Source organism: Erinaceus europaeus, chromosome 22, assembly GCF_950295315.1.
Source record: "Erinaceus europaeus chromosome 22, mEriEur2.1, whole genome shotgun sequence".
Taxonomy (NCBI): domain Eukaryota; kingdom Metazoa; phylum Chordata; class Mammalia; order Eulipotyphla; family Erinaceidae; genus Erinaceus; species Erinaceus europaeus.
Window position 1 is genome coordinate 7,999,322 of NC_080183.1, and position 22,003 is coordinate 8,021,324.

At 48.4% G+C, this 22,003-nt stretch overlaps 1 protein-coding gene and 1 long non-coding RNA gene across 5 annotated transcripts in view; one reads left to right on the forward strand and one right to left on the reverse strand.

The window, feature by feature from the left end:
* FOXN3 (forkhead box N3) overlaps window positions 1-22,003 on the forward strand; it is a 274,905-nt gene that overhangs the window by 209,900 nt on the left and 43,002 nt on the right. The window lies entirely within an intron of this gene.
* On the reverse strand, window positions 15,256-18,422 carry LOC132535440 (uncharacterized). The gene is made up of 2 exons (XR_009547243.1): window positions 18,286-18,422; window positions 15,256-15,489 (listed from the first exon to the last, which is right to left on the reverse strand). It is a non-coding gene; the product is annotated as an uncharacterized LOC132535440 (long non-coding RNA).

A 22,003-nucleotide genomic window follows, 5' to 3' on the forward strand; every position in this document is an offset into this window, starting at 1 on the left:
CAGCTGGGTGGTATTGCTGGGTAAGCAGGAAGGTTCCAGAAAACAGTGTCACCTGAGGCAGCCGCACCCTCCATGGGCTTCCTGTGTCTCCCGGACTGGCTGGGACCTTGCGAATGGAAGGTTCCCCGGTGACAGGTGTCCAGGCCCTGAATGGAAGGTCCCCCGGTGACAGGTGTCCAGGCCCTGCTCTTTGAATGCTGTAAGACTGCTGGAGTCAGCGGGACTGAGCGGGGGCCCTGTGCCCTCCGCTGGCCAGGTCACTCCTTCCATGGCCACTTGACCCTGGACCTACTGAACTCTGTCCTCAGCTATCCTCCCTCTCCTGGCTCCTCAGCACATGCCAGCCCCCTCGTCCTTCCAGACCTGAGCTGCTCTTGACTCCAGGAAGTCCACATGTCCGAGCAAGTGAGACACTATGTCTGTCTGCACAGTGATAAGATTTTCCGGCAAAGAGTTCCTTTTACGAAGCAAATGCCGACACCAAATGGTGGAGTGAGGAAGTTCGATTTTCTTCTCTGTGCTTTTCTTGTTGCTGTTTTGTTTTTTTTAATCAAATTTTCTATTACGAATATGTAACACTTTTTTTTTTTTAGTCAGCAAGAAAAGCAGGATTTTATTTACTTTCTAGAAGAGGTTAATGGATTACAGCACTGTTGACACATGAGGGCTCAATGATAGGTACCTGCAAAACACTCTCACCCCAACTTTTATACACTATCAGGCACAGGAACTCCAAAGCCCTCCACCCAGTCCCCGTCCTTGAAAAATATGATTCTACTTGGGACATACCCTGTTGAGTGCGCAAAGACCTGGGTTCAAGCCCCTGGTCCCCACCTGCATTGGAAGAGGCAGTATTGAGGTGTCTTCCTCTCCTCCCCCCTGCCCTCTCTCTGTCTGTCTCTCTCTCTTGCCACCAGGGTTATTGCTAGGGCTCAGTGCCAGCACAATGAATCCACCACTCCCAAAGGCCATTTTTCCTATCTCTCTCTCTCTCTCCCTTTCTATTTTATTTTCAAGAGGGGAGAAGGGAAAGACACCTGCAGACCTGTGGTTTCTCTCTCTCTCTCTCTCTTTTATTTTCAAGAGGGGAGAAGGGAAAGACACCTGCAGACCTGCGGTTTCTCTCTCTCTCTCTCTCTCTCTTTTATTTTCAAGAGGGGAGAAGGGAAAGACACCTGCAGACCTGTGGTTTCTCTCTCTCTCTCTCTTTTATTTTCAAGAGGGGAGAAGGGAAAGACACCTGCAGACCTGTGGTTTCTCTCTCTCTCTCTCTCTCTCTCTTTTATTTTCAAGAGGGGAGAAGGGAAGGACACCTGCAGACCTGTGGTTTCTCTCTCTCTCTCTCTATTTTATTTTCAAGAGGGGAGAAGAGAAAGACACCTGCAGACCTGCTTCACCGCTTGTGAAGTGTGTCGTCCCCCCCCACCCCCTGCAGGTGTGGAGCAGGGGTCTCGAACCCAGGTGATTGCACACAGTAATCACACAGATCTGTGCACTTAACCAGGTGTGCCACTGCGAGGCCTTCTATCCTCCTCACCCCTCTCCGTTTCTTTCTCTGTCAAAAAAATGTTTTTTAATGAAAACTACCGTGTTAACATGACAGTGTGGAAGAGGGGATGAAAACAAGCATATTCTGTTTCTCTTAGTGGAGCGACACCAGCTGCCCAGAGCCCACCCGAGGTAAATCAGTGCAGAAATACCAGGCAGCCTCTCTCCCACTGCGCAGGGGGGCCATGCGGGATGGTGGCCTCCGTGTGCCACTCGCCGACAAGCTCACTGGGGCTGTGCTCCTCCAGCAGACGCCGCGGGGGTTATTACAGGGTTGTGAGGCTTAAATGAGAAAATAGACGTGGAAGGGCTTTCTGAACGGAAGCTGTTATTTTCAGCAAAAAGTAGAGAGCTTCCACCTACATCGGGAGCAAGGCAGAACCGTGTGATGGTGTTTATACAGTTCCGTGGAGGGGGGAGCGTGGCCTCTGACATCTGAAAACTGCAGCTCACCCATTTACTTAACTAATGTTTTTCGTTCCCAGAAGCCATGTTGCAGAAGGGAGGCATCATGAGTGGTGAAGCAGGTCTGCAGGTCTCTCTCTCTCTCTCTCTCTCTCTCTCTCTCTCTCGTTCTCTCTCTGTATTTTTATTGGATAGAGACAGCCAGAAATTGAGAGGAAGGGCTACCAGAGAGGGAGACAGACAAAGAGACACCTGCAGCCCTGCTTCACCCCTTGTGAAGCTTCCCCGTGTAGGGAGGAATTGCGGGCTTGAACCTGAGTCTTTGAGCATTGTAACATGTGCACTCAACCAGGTGTGGCACCACCCGGTCCCCCAGGTGTCTCTTTTTCTCTCCCTTTCCACTCTCAACTTCTCTCTATCTTATCAAATAAAAGAGAAGAAGTTTGAAAAGGGGAAATGGTCCTTGGGAATGGTGGGTTCGTAGTGCCAGCACCAGGCCCAGCCACCCTCCGTGTCCTCTGCTCAGTCGGCGCCTGTGGTGTAGTTGTGGGTCATGCCTTTTCATGCCATGCCACCTGCTTTTATCTGTCTGTCACTGGCCTCAGTGAACATCCTGCAGCGACAGCCCTGGGCATCCTCCTGTCTGTCCCCAGCCCTGCAGTCAGTCCTCTGTCCCCAAACTTGCCTGGCAGAGCACACACCCACTACAGAAAAGGCCTTCAACTTTTTTTCCCAATATTTATTTATTTATTTCCTTTCTGTTGCCCTTGTTGTTTTTGTTGTTGTTGTTGTTATTGATGTCGTCGTTGTGGATAGGCCAGAGAGAAATGGAGAGAGGAGGGGAAGACAGAGAGGGGGAGAGAAAGATAGACACCTGCAGACCTGCTTCACCGCCTGTGAAGCGACTCCCCTGCAGGTGGGGAGCCGGGGGATCGAACCAGGATCCTTACACCAGTCCTTGCTCTTGGCGCCACGTGCGCTTAACCTGCTGCGCTACGGCCCGACTCCCGACCCTGAACATTAGTCTCTTGCCTGAGAGGGGTTCATTCTCAGCTGCACCGAGTCCTGCCCTGTCCTGGTGGCCCCTCACAGACCCAAATAATGATGCCCACTGACTTCAAGGCCGGCGTAGATGCCCACACAGCCACTGTGGTCTCCTGTGATGAGAAGTAACCCCGGAAGCGGCAGCCCTTCTCCTTGGCCATGTTTCCTAGAGGCAAGGAAGCAGACCCATTGAAAACAGGGCAGTTAAACAAGCTCTTGACCCATGGGAGGAGAGGGGCGGGGAGTTCAGTCACTTCCTAAAAGCTCCAGAGAAACTGGACTCTAGACATTTTGGGGGAGAAAAAAAAGACAGAAGTCAAGAGCCCACAGACATTCTGTTAGTTCACCCACTGGTGAGAGGACTTCCACAGGAAGAAACCCCAGTGTGTGGCGGGACTGCAAACCGATGCAGCCCCTTTGGAACCAGTCTGTATGGCGAGTCCTTAAACAAGTAAGAGTGGAATTCCCTGTGACGCAGCAATACCACTCGCTCTTGGGCATTTATCCAGTGGACACTCCAACACTAGTTAGAAGAGACGTATGCACCCTGTGTTCATATCTGCATTATTCACAATAGCCAGAGAACGGGAGCAGCCTGAACACCCATCGACAGATGACTGGCCAAAGAAGTTATGGGATATATATATATATATTCCATGGAATACTTGGAATACTACTCTGCAATCACAAAAGATGTCATGGGGCAAAAATGGATGGAACTGGGGGTGATTATGCAAAAGAAAATAAAGATGAAAGACAACTACCAGATGGTGTCACTTATATGTGGAAATCTAGAGATCTGATTGACATGAACTCGCCAAAAAAAAAAAAAAAATTCCCCAAAAAACCAGAAGCCAGCCAGGCCAGGTGGTGGCACACCTGGTTAAGTGCACACATTACAGTGCACAAGGACCCAGGTTCAAGCTCCTGGTGTCAAGCTGGAGGTGTCACTCTGTCTTTCTCCCTCTCTATCTCCCCCTCCCCTCTCATTTTCTCTCTGTCTCTATTCAATAATAATAAACAGAAGCACAAGACTTGTGAGAACTATGGTGGTTGTCTTTGGGAGGTGGGAGTGTAGGGATACAGAACTTTGTGATCTCATAATCTTGTGACATACTATTAATAACAAAAATTTAAAAAAAACAACAGCACAGGTGGGTGAAAAAATCTATTTTTAAAGGTTTGTTTACTGAAAGGGGGAAGTGCTGGGGATTGAACTCAGGGCCTTGCCCTTACAAGTCTCTGTCTACCACTGTGCCAACACCAGGAGACACTTCTGGTGTTGAAATACTGTCTGGAGCACAGCTTCCTCAGCCCAGTTGAAAGAAACAAAGTTCCTACCGTATTAAACTTTAGGACATGATTACAGCTATACTAGTGCCATGTTTTATGACATCTGCTGTGCAACTCAGGCATCCAAGTTCGACATCCTCGAGGAAACACTCACGAAAGACATGTCTCTGATATCTGATTACTGTAAAAAATGGCGACTAATCCCTAGCACTGCAAAAACGGTATCATCTGTTTTCCATCTACACCATGCCTCGGCCTCGCGTGAGCTTAATGTGCAGCTTGGCGGTACGAGAATCCGGCATGAAGCCCAGCCAGTCTATCTTGGCGTTACTCTCGATCGCACTCTGTCATTTCACGAACATCTCATAAAAACTGCAGCAAAGGTGGGCGCGAGGAATCACATCATTGCAAGACTGGCCAGCTCCTCATGGGGCGCGAGCGCTTCCACACTACGATCATCCTCTCTGGCATTATGCTATTCCACTGCAGAATACTGTGCCCCAGGATGGTTCCGTAGCCCCCATGTCCACTTGGTCGATTCCAAATTATACTCCTCCATGAGGATCATTTCTGGAACCATCCGTTCCACCCCGGTTCCATGGCTGCCAGTTCTTAGCAACATCGCCCCGCCAGATATTCGTCGGGACGCGGCATCATCTAAGTTCATTTCCCACGTCTACGCTCGACCGGACCTGCCAATATACGCGGATATCTTCGCCCACCCTGTCCAACGCTTGACGTCTCGTCACCCAATCTGGTCCCCTACGCCTACACTGACCTTCTCTGTTCCAGACTCTTGGAAACAGAGTTGGCAGTCAGCTGAGGTCAAGAACAAACACCTCATCACAGACCCCTGCGAGCGTCAACCCGGCTTTGACCTGGCACGTTATGGTTGGGCCCTCCTCAATCGCTATCGAACAGGCCATGGCCGGTGCGCCGCTAGGTTCCATCGCTGGGGAGCCAGAGACGACCCGAACTGCCCCTGCGGCTCCAGACAGACTATGACCCACATAGTCAACGACTGCCACCTCTCCAGATTCAAAGGAGGTCTCGAAACTTGACATCAGGCTCAACCTGACGCTGCTGACTGGCTACGGAAGAAGGGCAAACGCTAGAAGAAGAAGAAGACAGAAAAAACACATTGTGAACAAATAGGGAGCAGCCAGACCCCCAAAATGAAGCTCATCATTCCTGGCCACTCAGGGTGTAGCCAAGTGTCAACTGTGATTCTTCTTGTTTAACTTGGAAGTTAAAAAAATAGTATTTGAAATGGAATGTGGGGTGTTCTGTGGTAGAAGCCAACAGGATGTCCCCAAATCTGTTTAGGCCTCATGTTCTGTCGGCTTTGTGACTAGTTTCCTGTACTGCCCCCCTTGCAAAACATCAGGCAGGGTCCTCCACGGCCAAAATTCATCTTCTCACAGACCCCACGGCCAGAGCAAGTGTGGGCAGGGAATTCTGCCTCAAGGCTCCAGGGGAGGGCGTGTTCCAGACTTTGCTTCCAGCTCTGTTATGCCTTCAGCTGAGAGCAGCATCAGCTGTCACCCCTCTGTGCTTCAGTCCATGCCCAGATGTCCTTTTACAGGCACCAGTGAGACTGGGTTAGGGGTCCACGTCATCATAAGTAGTCAAATGTGCAAAGACCCTATTTTCACATCAAGTTGTTTCTGGAAGTTTGAGGTAGGACTTCGGCATATGCATGTGGCAGGGAATAATTCAGTCCATAAGACTTTATGAAGAATAGTTCCAATTTTTCTAGCCATCCTGTCCTAGCAGATAATTGCAAGTTCCTTCCCTACCCCCAGCGTACTCTCCCAGGAATGCACTAAGATTCATTCTTCCATGGTTATCAGTAGGGCTCAGTGCCTACATGTCTCTACTCTTCCCAATGGTCATTTTCTTTTCTTTCTTTTGGGCAGAGGGGAGAGAGACAAAGGAAGGGACCTGCAGCGCTGCCCTACCACTCAACAAGCGTCTCTCCCTCCCCCTTGCAAGTGGGGGCCAGGGCTTGAACCCAGGTCCTTACACTTGATAACACAGGTACTCTATCAAATAATCTCCCATCCGGCCCCTAGAGTGGCATTTTTGCCTTTGGGGGTAAGCAGTTCAGCTGCATCGATTTCTAGATGTTTGGAACACTATGCTCATCAAGGAAATGCAAAGTCTTCCGGCCAAAGATGTCACAATAGTAAGTAAAAACAACCCCCCCCCTTTGTTTTCATTTTGGTGTTTAACCAGCTCTGGACCCACACTTACGGGTAATGTCAGGTGAAAGAAAAATAAAGACTTCTGGGTCCAAGGGATGGTACACTTGGTAAAGCATACATGCTACAAGAGACAAGGACCCAGGTTCAAGTCCCTAGTTCCTACTTGGCGTGGAGAAGCTTCATGAGCAGTAAAGCAGTGCTGCAGGTGTCTCTGTCTTCCCCTTTCTTGTCAGTTTCTCTCTCTACCAAATAAATAAATAAGGAAACCTTTCCTTTTCTCAAACATTTATTTATTTATTCCCTTTGTTGCCCTTGTTTTGTTGTTATTATTGTTGTTGTAGTAATTGTTGTCATATTTGGATAGGACAGAGAGAAATGGAGAGAGGAGGGGAAGACAGAGAGGAGAGTGAAAGATAGACACCTGCAGACCTGCTTCACCGCCTGTGAAACGACTCCCCTGCAGGTGGGAAGCCGGGGGGCTCGAACCGGGATCCTTACGCCGGTCCTCGCGCTTCATGCCACCTGCACTTAACCCGCTATGCTACTGCCCAACTCCCACGGAAGCCCTTCTAAGAGAGCCCTCGCACTAGATTTTCACTTATATACCCATAACCTTTATTTTGCACATTAATTTTTCTTAAAAAAAAAAAAAAAAATCCAAGCGCAGCGGCAAGGGCTTTGGACTTCAGCGAGATTCCGAATTTGATCCCCAGCATCTCACGTGCCAGAGTTCTCATTTTCTTCCTCGTGTTAATACGTTGTGTTTTGTTTTGTTTTAATACACATTTACACTTCACAGAAAACATAAAGCATGTGTATGAGGCAAACTCAGCAGTGGTGGGTAGGAGCGCATCTTAACAAGCCCTTAAAAAGGACGTAGTAAACTCTGACTGACTTTAAACATCACCTCCTTCTTTGGTATCTCTCGTGACTTCCAGAATCAGTTGATGCCTTCATTAGTCAGTCGTCTTTCTTCTTCTTCTCTCCCCCCCCTCTCTCTCTTTACCACAGGAACTTCACTGCTTGGGGCAAGTTTGGGGTGGGGGGATATAGGGAGCTAAGCCCGTGTATATTTTCTAGTAAAGTATTCGCAGATAATATTTTGCTCACACCAACCAGATAACTTTTAGTGACAAGACATGTCCCCTGGTTCCTGGTACAATCACATATGTACCATTAGGCCCTGACTCAAGACAGAATAACTGAAAATAATGATGACATGTCATTTGGAAGCCACCATTCTGCTATGTACTTCAAAAGTGAATTCTTATTCCAAAAATCTTAAGATTTACCTTACCCGAGGCTCTTCGGAGCTGTTCCAAGATTGCATTCTTCTGTGTATAAGCCTGGCAATTTTTAACAGTCACCTTTAAGGGCACCTTTTTTTTTTTTTTAATTAATGTTTGGCCTGATTGCAAACTTAGTTAATTAAACTCCCTTAAACATTTTAAACTGCATTTGTAAGGGAAATCAAACATTAAATTTATAAACACTCAGTGGCCTGACTCAACAAACAAGCCTCCCAGCACACCCAAGCAAATCATATAAATCTAATTAAGTGCGTTTCACCTTACGGCTCTCCTAAAGTTTTCCTATATTCTTTGTGACCTTGGTGAGATTTTTTTACTTAAACCCAATGTCAAAATTGGTTCTTGAATTCCACACTTTAAATGGATATCACCGCCGTCTCCATCCTTCTGAGCTGCCCGTTCTCTTAGTTATAACAAGTCTCTTAAATGCAAGATGTGCACTGATTCTTTTTCTTTTTTTAATTTAAAACATTATTCTAAGGGCTGCTTAACATTACCATCTACAAGGATCCGGGTTCGAGCCCCCAGTTCCCATTGCACGGAAGCCTCACAGGTGCCGCTCTTCCAGTCCTTCTCAGTTTGTCTCTGTTTCTATTGAAAATAACAAGAATAACAGCAGTAATAATACCCGGAGTGGTGGATTGATTCATTGTCCAGGCACTGAGCCCCAGCAACAAGCCTGGTGGCAGTTTAAAAAAAAATAGGTAAAAAAGTAAAGCTTGTGTATTGCACCACAGTAAAGGACTCAAGGGGGTGGGGGTGGGGCGTGGGGACTTTTGGGTCCTGGTGCTCCACGGTGTAGGACCCCTGGGAGGAAGAGTGTTTTGCAGAAAAATGGAGAAATTTGACATGTGTGCCAACAACTATATTAACTGTTGACCGTTAGTCTCCCAATCAAATTTTTTATTTAATTAATTAATTAATTTGGAGGGACAAATATAGATTGAGAGGGGAGGGGAAGATACAGAGAGAAGCCTATGGCACTGCTTCTCTTTTGCAGGTGGCAGACTTGGGGCTTGAACCTGGGTCCCCTCGTACGTCCTCACACATGCGCACTCAACCAGGTGTGCCGCTGCCTGGTCCCTGAGTGAATTTTTGCATAAACTCTGTGCTGTCTATCTCCCCCACCTCTGAGCTGATAGTTGTACTGGAGGGACTGGTTTGTTTGCTTGTCTTAGAAATGGAAGTTGCAGTTTCAAAAAGTAAAAGTTGGCTTGGCAGACCTGTGCTTAACTTTCTTCCTGGGGTTAGACACTCACTTATGGCCTGGCAGGTGGTGCAGTCATAGGGCTTTGAACTTAAAAGCATGAGACTGCCTGTATCACAAGGACCAGAGGAGTGGTCTGATAGAGTCTCTGTCTGTCTGCCTCAGTAAGTAAGTGAGCACAAAATGATTAAAAAAAAAAAAAAACAGCTCACTTGAGGGATCACATCACCATGAATAAGACACAGGGTTCAAGCCCCCAGCCCCCACCTGCAGGGGAAAAGCTTCATCAGTGGTGAAGCAGAGCTGCAGGTGTCTGTTTTGCTCTATCTCTCTCCCCACCCCTCTCAATTTCTTTTTTTTAATATTTATTTTATTTATTTATTCCCTTTGGTTGCCCTTGTTGTTTTATTGTTGTAGTTATTATTGTTGTCATCGTTGTTGGATTGGACAGAGAGAAATGGAGAGAGGAGGGGAAGACAGAGAGGGGGAGAGAAAGACAGACACCTGCAGACCTGCTTCACCGCCTGTGAAGCGACTCCCCTGCAGGTGGGGAGCCGGGGTTCGAACCCGGATCCTTATGCCGGTCCTTGTGCTTTGCACCACCTGCACTTAACCCGCTGCGCTACAGCCCGACTCCCCCCTCTCAATTTCTATCTGCCCCTATCCAATAAAAATAGAAAGAATGGCATAAGGATCCCAGTTCGAGCCCCCGGCTCCCCACCTGCAGGGGAGTCACTTCACAGGCGGTGAAGCAGGTCTGCAGGTGTCTATCTTTCTCTCCCCCTCTCTGTCTTCCCCTCTTCTCTCCATTTCTTTCTGACCTATCCAACAACGATGATAAACAAGGGCAACAAAAGGGAGAGAAATGGCCTCCAGGAGCAGTGGATACATAGTGCAGGCACCGAGCCCCAGCAATAACCTTGGAAGAGAGAGAGAGAGAGAGAGGAAAAAGTGGCTGCCAAGAATAACAGCTTGTTTTGTCTGCACCAAACCCCAGCAATAACCCTGGTGGCAATAAAAACTAAATTAAAAAATGCTGACCCAGTAGTTCAAGAAGGACTGGAAGACTTGTTCCTCTGTCCACTTTAGAGAGTTCCGTCCTCAGCCCGGAACAGTCGTTGTGTGCATTTTGTTTCACCTGAATCTCAGTGTATACAGATGTCCTTGAAACCCTGTGAGATTGTGTATCGTCTATGGGTAGCAGGAAGGGCTCCAGCAGACCTGTGGCGCCATTCCCCGGTCTGTCCACTCCACAGGTGACATCTGCTCTGGGGAACAGTCCGTGCGATATCTGCATACTTAGTGGCTGGTGTTGGGTTTCTATGGTGACAACTTCATCCTCTAGTGTGGACAAGGAAGTGGAGGGTATGTTTTTTTTTTTTTTTTTATGTTTTTTGTGGTTTGTTGTTGTTGGAGTAATAAATTAAAAAAAAATAGATTTCAAGAGCTAATGTCTATTGCAAAGTTTTTGTAAATCCCAGCAGAGGGTGAAGTTTGTCAAAGAGCCTTGTTCAGACAAGCGGTCCTAGTGACTTCTTTCTAACAGTGTTGAAGTAAAGGCAGAGCAGTGCCTGTCACCGTGAACTTGTTATAAAATGCCAGGGGACCTGGAAGGCTTTCTGGCTTCTGCTGCCAGTGTCACACACCCAACTGTAGCCAAAGGTTCTCTATCATAAGGTGTGGTAAATAATGCGTGGGGTCTGACAGCAGGCTTTGAGAGAGAGAAAGCAAAGAAGGTGGCTTTTAAGGACAGTGTGGCATTTCCCTTTCTGCCATGGTGATATGTGATCCAGCGCTTGCTCGGCAGTGTGCAAAATGTTACTGGTTGTCATAGCAATGGAACACCAGCCCAGAGAAAGGCGGAAATGCAGGCGACTCCAATTTTAACACAATAACCATTGTTAGCCCTGCCTTTATTTTTCCAAACAGCCAGCTCCATGCTAGGTGGTGCTTCTCAGCAGTGATTCTGGCAAACGCTAGAAGAAGAAGCAGTGATTCTCAGGGGCCCTGGCTCTCTCTCCCCCAGGCAGACAGTGTGTATACACGTTTCTGCCGTCATGCAAGGAGTCTGGACCTCTTGCGTCTTGCTTTCAGTTCCTCCCTGAACTCACTCTCGGCCACCAGCCGGACTCCATATGCCGCAGGGATGGAACACCTTCTCCAGGGAGCCCTGCCATTAATTTCCCTGTTTCCCTTGGCTGTTAGGGTTGTCTCCCGCTGGTCATTCTTTAGCCATTGTTATGTCAATTTAGAGTTTGGAGCCTTCTACACTGAAGACTTTCTGTGATCTAGACTCTTAGGCTGCACTAACAGGAAAGCAGACCCATTGAACACTGAATGGGGTGGTGGGTCCCTCAGACCAGCCTCCTCACTTGGCACATGGGAAGGCAAGGCCCAGAGAGTTCCATGGGGGGTGCATTCCCTTTAAAAGAAACTGGGAAGGAAAAAAAAATATGTAAATAAATGCCCCCTGGCAATGGAAACCTTTTTAAAATTTTTATTCATAAAAAGGAAACACTGGGGATTCGGGCGGTAGCGCAGCGGGTTAAGCGCAGGGACCGGCGGAAGGATCCCGGTTCGAGCCCCCGGCTCCCCACCTGCAGGGGAGTCACTTCACAGGCGGTGAAGCAGGTCTGCAGGTGTCTGTCTTTCTCTCCGCCTCTCTGTCTTCCCCTCCTCTCTCCATTTCTCTCTGTCCTCTCCAACAATGACGACACCAACAACAATAATAACTACAACAATAAAAACAAGGGCAACAAAAGAGAAATAAATAAATACTAAAAAAAAATAATAATAATTTTTTTTAAAAAAGGAAACACTGGCAAACACCATAGATTAAGAGGGGTACAACTCCACACAGTTCCCATCAGAACTCCGTATCCCATCCCCTCCCCTGATAGCTTTCCTATTCTTTTTTTTAATATTTATTCATTCCCTTTTTGTTGTCCTTGTTGTTCTATTGTTGTAGTCACTATTATTATTGATGTGATCATTGTTGTTGGCTAGGACAGAGAGAAATAGAGAGGGGGAGATAAAGACAGACACCTGCAGACAGACCTCTTTCACCACTAGTGAAGCGACTCCCCTGCAGGTGGGGAGCTGGGAGTTTGAACCGGGATCTTTACACTGATTCTTGCGCTTTGCGCCATGTGAGCTTAACCCGCTGTGCTACCACCCGACTCCCAGCTTTCCTGTTCTTTATCCCTCTGGGAGTATGGACCCATGGTCATTATGGAGTACAGAAGGTGGGAGGTCTGGCTTCTGTCATTGCTTCCCTGTTGAACATGGGCATTGGCAGGTCGATCCATACTCCCAGCCTGTCTCTCTCTTTCCCTAGTGGGCCAGGGCTCTGGGAAATCGGAGCTCCAGGACACATTGGTGGGGTCATCTGCCCAGGGAAGTCCGGTTGGCATCATGGTAGCATCTGGAACCTGGTGGCTGAAAAAGAGCTAACATATAAAAGTCAAGCATGACTAATCATGAACCTAACAGCTGGAAACCTTTTAAAATTTAATTTTTTTAATCTTTTTATTTATTAGATAGAGACAGAAATCAAGAGGGAAGGGGGAGATAGGATGGGAGCCAGAGAGACACTTGCAGCACTGCTTCACCACTTGCAAAGCTTCCCGCCTGAAGATGAAGGCTGGGGGCTTGAACCTGGACCCTTGTGCATTGTAACATGTCCGCTCAGCCAGGTGCACCACCACCCGGCCGGCCCCAGCCAGGGAAATCTTAAAATCAGCTTTGTCACAGTATAAAAACATTAAGCTGGGGGGGGTGGGGGGCAGGTCAGTAGCGCTCCTGGTTAAACACACATCATGAAGCGCAAGGACCCACGCAAGGATCAGGGTTCGAGCCCCCAGCTCCCCATCTGCAGGGGGTTGCTTCAAAAGCAGTGAAAAGGGTCTGCCAGTGTCTTTCTTTCTCCCTGTCTCCCCCTCCCCTGCTCAATTTCTCTCTGTCCTGTTTAATAAAATGGGGAGGGGGGGAATGACCACTAGGAGCAGTGGATTTGTAGTGCTGGCACTGAGCCCCCAGTGATAACCCTGGGTGGGGGAGGGCAAAAAAATAGAAAAAACAAAGACATGAAACCGCATCCTTCTGTGTCCCAGATGGACGGGATCTGCTGAATGAGGAACACAGGCTGCAGCCAGAGTGTCAGCCTGTCTCCGTCCATGTAAGACAGCAGCGTCCCCGTATAATTCTTGAAGGGTGTAGGTGAGACTCCAGGCAGACCCACACCCAGCTTGTAGAGCAGGCCACCTCCAGACCAGGGCCAGAGAGCCCTTACTTACTCAGAAGAGCTATAATCTCGTTCTAGCCATGTGATCAGAAATTAAGAGAGAAAGGTGTGTCGGCTTGTCTCATTATACACAAAAATGTCCTGGCTTCCAGACCCCACGCAGAGACCCAGATTTTCAGACAGTTGAGGGGAGGGGTAGAAGGGTTCAGGAGCCTTCCTGGCCAGCGGTGTATTTATTCATTGCCAAGGGGTGTCAGGAGCCATCGGACGGCAGTGCACGAAGCAAGCTTTGCTCGGCGCAAAGGAGGCTCCTAGGAGTCTCTTTTCATCGAAGACTCGGGTTTCCAGCGGCATTAGTATTCCAGGCAGCTGACTCCCAGGCTGGAGGAAGGTACAGATGATGATTGCTCGTTAGCAAATGGAACCCAGATGTTCGCTCCATGTTGCCTGAGTGCATCAGCACCTTGGGGAGTCCCGGGCACCAGAAGCCGGCCCATCAAGCTGCAGTGGGCTCAGTTCGGGTGGGGGGACGGGGGCACAGGCCACTTTAGAGCTCCTGGGGCTCGGCTTGGGCTGCCTCGAGAGCTTGTCGGGACTGATGGGCGTGGGGGCAGTGAGAAGGAAACATTTCTGGAGCAACTGAGTCTTTTAAAAGTGTGTTAAGTTTTGTGTTTTGAAGGGGGCAGGCAGGGGTGCACCTGGTTGAGCACATATATTACCATGTAAAGGACCTGGGTTCAAGTCCCGGGAACTCATCTGCAGGGGAGACACTTCTTGAGTGGTGAAGCAGTGCTGCAGGTATCTTTCTCCCTCTCTGTCTCCCCTCTCAGTTTCTCTTTTCTTATCCAATAAAATAGGAAAGGGGTGGGGGGAGGGAGTACCAGGCAGTGGTGCACCTGGTTGAGCACACAAGTTACAGTGTGCAAGGAGCCAGGTTCAAGTCCCTGGTCCCCACCTGCAGAGGGAAAGCTTCACACATGGTGAAGCAAGGCTGCAGGTGTCTCTCTGTCTCTTTCCCTCTCTATCTCCCCCTCCCCTCTCAATAAAGAGATTTAAAAGAGAAAGAAAGAAAGAAAGAAAGAAAGAAAGAAAGAGTGAGCCAAATAGGGAGTTCTGATGATAGTTCCAGGCAACAGTGTAGACAGTGTAGGAAAACCAAGGACAGGTGTCATCGGGGAAGGAGAGCCAGGTGGGTGGTGGTGTGAATTAAGATGTTCTCCCAGAGCCTGCTGGAGGGACAGTGAGATGATGAGCCCCTTGGCTCTTACACCACAAATCCCTGTGCACATCGGGGTGGCAGGGAAGCCTGCTGGGAGGTGGATTCCACAACTTCTCCATCAGCAGATAAACTCCGGAGGTGGCGGGGGGGGGGGGGGGGGGCAGGGGACACAGTCCCAGTTTGATGGTGTTAGAGACTGACTCCTTATCTGCCTCACCCCCTTCAGATTATTCTGTAAATGAATTAAACAGGGTTTGGATTTTAAAAAGGGGGGAGACTTGGATGGAATTTAGGGATTTAGAATGTTGTTGATGGGACATTTATACCTGATCAGGGTGTAATGCCTTCTGTCAGCCTACCCTCCACCAGCCAAGCTTCCCTCCCCCCCTTACTTGTAGGTCCCATTGTTTCTGTCCACACAAAATCCTCTTCAGGTGCTGTTAACCTGCTTCCTTAATGGGGTGTCAACCCCCAGGGATTTAGCCACTGCAGCCTGTGTCCTGGCCTGCTGAGACAGCTCCCTTGTGACCCAAGCGATATGGGGGTCTTGAGGTTGGGGTCTCACTGACTTTCTTACAGAGAAAGATAGAGACAGACAGACACCACAGCACCAAAGCTTCCCCTACTGCAATTTTAAGTGCTCTCGGGCCAGGGGCTCATACCCAAACCATGCCCATGGCAAGGCAGGTGCCCTGTGAGCTGAGCCGTCTTCTCTGGCCCCGGGGGTGCTTTCTGAAGAAGATTCTTGTCCCAGCTTTGCCAGGCAGTGGAGAGTGCTGCATACAGGAGGCTGTTTCATTATTCCATCAGCATCTGCCCAGCTGTTCAGATGTGAAGACAGCAAGCCACCAGATTTTTCAGCTGTCGCCGCACGACACCAGACGCTAGTGTTGATTGTCACTGAGGGTCCCTGGGTCCCTCACACATTCCTGACTGCCACACAACACACGTTGCCCAAGGAGGCCCCTTCTCTTCTGCATCTCAACAGACGGGTAGACAGCTGGGGGCATGCCCTGTGCAAAAGAATAAAGAGAAAGAAAAAAAAAAAACACAGGAGAGCAAGCTTCCAAAAGCCACTGCCTTTCACTTCTTGTTGGAGACTTGAGCTTTTTTTTTTTTTTTCACCATTACTTTCCCTGAAGTTCTCAGCCAAGAACTTTTCTCACCTTATTAAATGGAAAGAATCCGGCTTGGTCAGATGTATTCGGCCCCGGGGGATAAAATTAATTTAGAAGTGACATTTTAAATAGTGGGAGCCTTTTGCATAACGATGTGAAAATTGTTCTGCTTTTGAAAACTCAAAATCAAACATGAAACAGTATGTGTCTCTGTGAAGAATTCAGATAGCTCGCTGAGATCCTTTGGCTTGGTGCCCATGTGTGTGGTGTGTACGTGTGTTAAAAAGGACACTATTCTCCTAACTCTAGAAATGAAGCAGGAAAGTTATCATAGGAAAGGGTGGGGCTGTGGTTGTTTGATCCTGAAGACAGGAAGGCAGAATCGCAAAGCAGTACTTTAAAAAAAAAAAAAAAGTGTCTCCAATCCAGACAAGAAAAATTGGACAGCTTCCTCAAATACACTCTCTAAATCATACCCAGCGAAAGCTAGAATAACTAGTTTGGATTTTGAAAGATAGCAGACCCTGCCCATTGCTGACTACAGTTTAATTACGTAATGAAGCAGCCAATCCTGTTTTGCTCTGGTTGCGACGCCTCGCAAAATAATTTTCCACAGAGCCCTTCCCTCACAGACTGTCTGCTGTTTCTGTCACCCGAGATCTCCAGGTAGATCCCCGATTCTCTTGCTTTTCAAAAAGGACTCGGCTTGCCTCACCTTATCCTGTGAACAGTTCCCCAGACAGAAGCAGATAGCGATCAGAAAATGGAAGTGTGTTACCCCCCAAGATGCGAATTGCACATGTTACCATACACAAGGACGCAGGTATCTTTCTGTCTCCTTCCCAATTTCTCTCCATCCTAGCAAATAAAATAAACAAAGTTTTAAACAGAAGAGAAAGAAAACACTCTGTTGAGATGAGGTGGTCACACTGGGCTGAGGGTGAATCACATATACTTGTCTGTATGTCAATGCAAGTGACAAAATGCACAAAGTGAGGTTTCATTAGTTCTGCCAGGCTGAGTCAGCACTAGGGGCAAATGACCTGAAGGGAGATGGGGCCTGGAGTCTGTGGGGACAGGGACACGGGCCTGGAGTCTGTGCCCTGGATGGCGTCTTCGTGTCTCTGCATCTTTTCAAGGCCTTTTCAAGGCCTTCAGTGAGTGAAGGCTGTCACGGCTTGACTCCCATAAGCTGCTGTTAACCCCCTTCTCACTCCGAAGCAAACCAAACACACAGGTGTTTGGAGCCTGAGGCTTGAAGCCCAGGCCTTTGTTTGCTGTCGAGTTGTCCGGGGCAGCAGAGCAAATACTGGGCTGTTGAAAAAAGTCATGAGGTACTTGTGTGTGTTTCTATGCAGACAGCGTGCCCAGTAGATGAGAAGAGATTAACCAAACAAGAAGGCCCAGTTCTGCTCAGTCAGTCCCTACTATCCAGCCCAGAAAGTGCAGTTGGCTGGCCCACCTGCAAGTGGGGAAGAACCAGGGTCTCCTCACCCTTAGGGACCCCGAGGAGCCCTCTGTCAGCGTCAGCATCACCACACAGGATACAGGAAGTTGGCAACATGTCAGCTCAACTGCCTTAGTTGGCGACTTGTCAGCTCAACTGCCTTAGCTTGCAGGTGAGGAAACAAGTAACCGGCTTGGGACTAGCTGATGAGTTAGAAAAAGAAGCTTCGGGGTCTGGGTGGTGGCACACCCGGCTGAGCACACATGTTACAATCTTCGAGGACCGGGGTCCAAGCCCCCAGTCCCCACGTGCAGGGGGAAAGCTTTGTGAGTGGTGAAGCAGTGTTGCAGGTATCCGTTAGTCTCCCTCCCTCTCTGTCTTCCCTCTCAATTTCTGGCTGTCTCTAGCCGATAAATAAACGTAATACAAAAAGATTTTTAAAAGAAAAGAAAAAGAAGCTTGTGATCTGGGCGGTGACGCAGTGGGTAAAGCATGGGGCTCTCAAGCATGAGGTCCTAAGTTCAATCCCCAGCAGCACATGGACCAGAGTGATGTCTGGTTCTTTCTCTGTCTCTTCCTATCTTTCTCATGAATAAATAAATTTTAAAAAAAGAGAGAAAAGATAAAGAAGATTCATCAAAGCTGCAAGTGATTAGATACAGATTTATTCATTTGGATTTATCTCACTACCCTCAAGAATGTGTGTTGTGGGAGTCAGGCAGTAGCGCAGTGGGTTAAGTGCACGTGGCACAAAGTGCAAGGACCGGCGTAAGGATCTTGGTTCGAGCCCCCAGCTCCCCAGGGAAGTCACTTCATAGGCAGTGAAGCAGGTCTGCAGGTGTCTGTCTTTCTCTCCCCCTCTCTGTCTTCCCCTCCTCTCTCCATTTCTCTGTCCTATCCAACAACAACAACATCAATAATAACTACAACAATAAAACAACAAGGCAACAAAAGGGAATAAATAAATAAATATTTTTTTAAAAGAATGTGTGTTGCTCCAAGAGATTTCCAGACCTTTAGGGACCCCTGAGAGTGTCCAATGAATGGAGACTCCCGCTCCAGGTCTTTTTTTTTATTTTACCATTTTGCTGAGTGTAAAGCCAGGGGTGGTTGCCCTGCTCTATCTGGCTCACCCCCTGCCACAGCTGGATCAAAGCTTTGGCTCTCCAGAAACCCTCCCCCCCATGCCATGTTCTAGACCTGTATTCGTCTGGACCGACCACCCATACCTCCCCTCCTTTCACCTCCTGAGCTTCTTTGGTTTGGGCGTCGTGTGGAAGTCAAGGAGGTGTTAGCAGTCAGGTCCGAGACACCGGTGAGATTCAGCAGCTGGGCGGGACCCCATGTCCACGTCCCCGGAGAGAGAACTGGCTTGTGTGTTTGCACACACCCGAGCTCTGATTAGAATCTTTCCTATTACCTTCCGTTAATAAACATGACCAAGATGACTCGGCCACTTTGGAACACGAAGAGTGTGATAAAAATAAATTTGCTTGCGAGGTTTAATCTCCAAAATTGCTTCGAGTACGGGGCTTTTGTCCCTCCAGCCCTAAAAGCTGCAGGGAGAGAAACTTTGAAAGCTGCAGGGAGAGAAACTTTGAAAGCTGCAGCAAAACCTAAACAGAATAGGGCGTGCTCACAGCAGTCAGCGAAGGGAGACTGCCTTGGCTTCAGCAGCTGTAACTCGCGTCTGGGGGAGCTCTGCATTGCTTTTGCAGAATGCTCAGGTGGAGAAAATGGGCAGCTAGAGGAGCATGCAAAAAAAAAAATCTAAAAATTAACTGTGTTCTGTGGTCCTAGAGGGGGAGCAATGGATAAAGCACTGGACTCTCAAGCATGAGGTCCCGAGTTCAGTCCTCAGCAGCACATGTACCAGAGTGATAACTGGTTCTTCCTCTCTCTCCTCCTATCTTTCTCACTAGTAAATAAGTAAAATCTTGAAAAAAAATTAACTGTGTTCTGCTGTCCCCGGCTATCTTTTCTTTGGAGAACAAAATGAAGCCAAAGGGAGTGAAGTGAAATCAGCAGATGCAGGATTTTATGGCGTGGAAGGAAATGTTTTACTTTGTCAACTTGCTCGGCCTGATGAGCCAGAAAGGAAGCGACTGGCATCATTGATAGCACCCTTGTCTTTAACCTTTCCGTCACCGGCTCGCCTACATGCCACCGAACCACTAAGCTACGTGTTCTGTCCAGAAAGCAAAAATTTGAATTGAAATAGGAAACGAAGACATTTGATCTGCGGCTTGTTTGTTAACCGTGAAGAGAGCCGTTAGGAATCAGCACGGTGGGCACTGCTCTGTTAAGCAGCAGAGCGAGACAGAGCGTTTCAGTCTGATGTCTGAGGGAAGCCTAGGTGCTGGCAAGCCACAGTCTGGGGGCTGTGACACAGAGATTCTGCTCTCTGCTTGGATCGCGTGGGCCCGGCGCGCACACAGGCTTCCAGCGCATCCTGTGCACTTGAAGAATTGATGACTGGACCCCCCCCCCCCCGCCGCCCCCCAGCAACAATGGCAGTGGAATTGACTTTATCAGCTCTTTCATTCTGCTGTGTCACCAGTGACTTTACATTAAAATGCAAATGAGCTGGTCTCAATTAAATGCCTCTGTTGTGATATATTTAGACTTGTTCCTTTGCCTTCTATGGCACCCAAAGAAAACAGTAGTAGAGTCGTATTTCTTAGTAGTGACAGGGCTATAAAAACAGGAAGGCAATTATTCTTTTATTTAAACTTGAATTTTTGGACTCCTCTGAATAGTGAGGAAGTCTTTCTTTTTCTGAGCGGAGGAGCTTTTACAAATACAGAGAATCATAATTCACTCCCAGGCTGTTCTATTCAAGAAAAGTAAATTGATTTTAAAGGGGGGAAGAGCAACAGCAAAACACACTATTTCTCAACGCCATTGATCCGAAGCTCATGTCTCCAGGCGTGAATCGTTCCTCAGCCGTGTGAGTGTTGTGACGGGACACCGACTTACCCATTTAGAAACAGGGTGGAGCAAAGTTTGGGGCTTCCTCTTCCCCTTTTGCAGCAGGAAAGTGATTTGCCGGTGCAGGTGCCGGCGTCTCACTCTCTCCAGTGTTCCGCAGCTCTGACAGACTGTCTGATGCTCTGCTGGGTTGTTTGGCAGCGTGGTTTGGGGGCTACTTGTGACAGGTGAAGAGACACTTGCTCTCTTCACCTAAGAGGAGTAAGGAAGTATGAGGGCAGCAGGCTCCCGCTTAGCTCTTCCTGTGGAGACAGGAGTTGGAATGAACATAGCCACCCGCGAAGGCCCTCGCCACAACCCACTTCTCCATCACATTTGCTGCCTTTCCATCCGGACCTGCCTCAGGCTTTTGATCTGTTAGATGACTTCACAGGAGTCTCTTAGCACCAAAATTCCATTATTCTCGGCTTAGGAATGAAAGCAGTCTAGCCATACCAAGGGAAGGGGTAATAAATAAATAAATAAATAAATAAATAAATAAATACCCGGGTAATTTTTATTTTCCTGCAGAATGGTTCCTTCTGTGTAACGATTTGAGTTGCATAAGCTAGAAGTAGACGGGTCCTCTTCTGAGACGCCGTAACATAACAATCAGGATTTTTTTAAAAAAAATTATTATCTTTAGTTACTTATTGGATAGAGACAGAGAGAAATTGAGAGGGAAGGGGGTGATAGAGAGGGAGAGAAACAGAGAGACACCTGCAGCCCTGCCTCACTGCTCGCAAAGCTTTCCCCGTGAAGGTGGGGACTGGGGGCTCAAACCCACGTCCTTTTGCACAGTAGCATTTGCACTCAACCAGGTGCGCCACCACCTGGCCCCCTGGATGTTGTCTTTAAGTGATAGAGTGAGATGCCTGGGCTTCCAAGTCTGATCCCCCAGCACCACCTCTGCTAGAGTGAGCACTGGGTCTGTCTGTCTGTCTTTCTCTCTCTCTCTCTCTCTCTCTATCTGGAAATAACGAGACAGACATCTTTTTTAAACACATAAATAAAGTGAAGTCCAGCTGCTGCAGGCACTTTACAAAACACAAAAGTGGGAGAATCATGGGACTTCTGATCTTCTCAGCTTTGCCATTACACGGGCAATTACACAGTAGGTGCCCATAATTACCGCCATATTAATTTGAGTGGGCACTTTACCTCTTTTCTTCCCCTGTGGTCATAAAGAACAGAAAGACTCTGCCTAGTCCATATCTATTTAAAGATTTCAAATGTATCTTTGTGGGGAAAAAAAAAAGATAATTAGTAAACCCCAAACAGATCGAAGTTTCTCGGGGAGTTTGAGAGGCCCCTGACCTCAGAAGTTGCGTGGGGACAGGCTGCAAGTGGACGTCACATGGCACCAGTGGGAAAGGCCTGTCGTGCCTTTTGTGTCCTCCCCAGCGTGTGGCCAAGGCCGCCACCAGAGGTCAATTTGACTACCATGGGCACATTGTAAAAAGAGAGCCATGACTGCGCCCTCTAATTCTGTCCAGCTATGCCTGCTGTGTGAAAGATACCAGCTCCTCCTGCTAGGAAGTGTAAGTTAATTGCCTGCGGGGTTCAGAAGGGTACAGGCCCCTCTCCCCTCCCTGCTCGCTCTCTGTCCCTCAGCCTCCACCAGACAGACTCAGCAGAGCCTGCTGCGCGCCATCACACACTGTAAGTAAGCATCGGCTTTCACCCTTGGTTAACGCTCATCCCCACGGAAAGCTGAATTTGACCCCTGTTCAGGATGGAGCTAAAACTGCAGTGACTCTGCTAGTGTCTCCTCCACACCATGCCCCGGGCCTTGTTTTTGTTGATAGAGTGTCTTCTGGAGGCTGGGCCACGGCACACCTGCTTCAGATGTTATGCAGGGACCCAGGTTCAAGCCCCCAGTCCCCACCTGCAGGGGAGAAGCTTTACGAAGGTAAAGCAGCACTGCAGTTCTGTCTTCTTCCCTCTCTGTCAAACCCCTTCCCTCTCGAGAGTACTGATATGACTCACTCA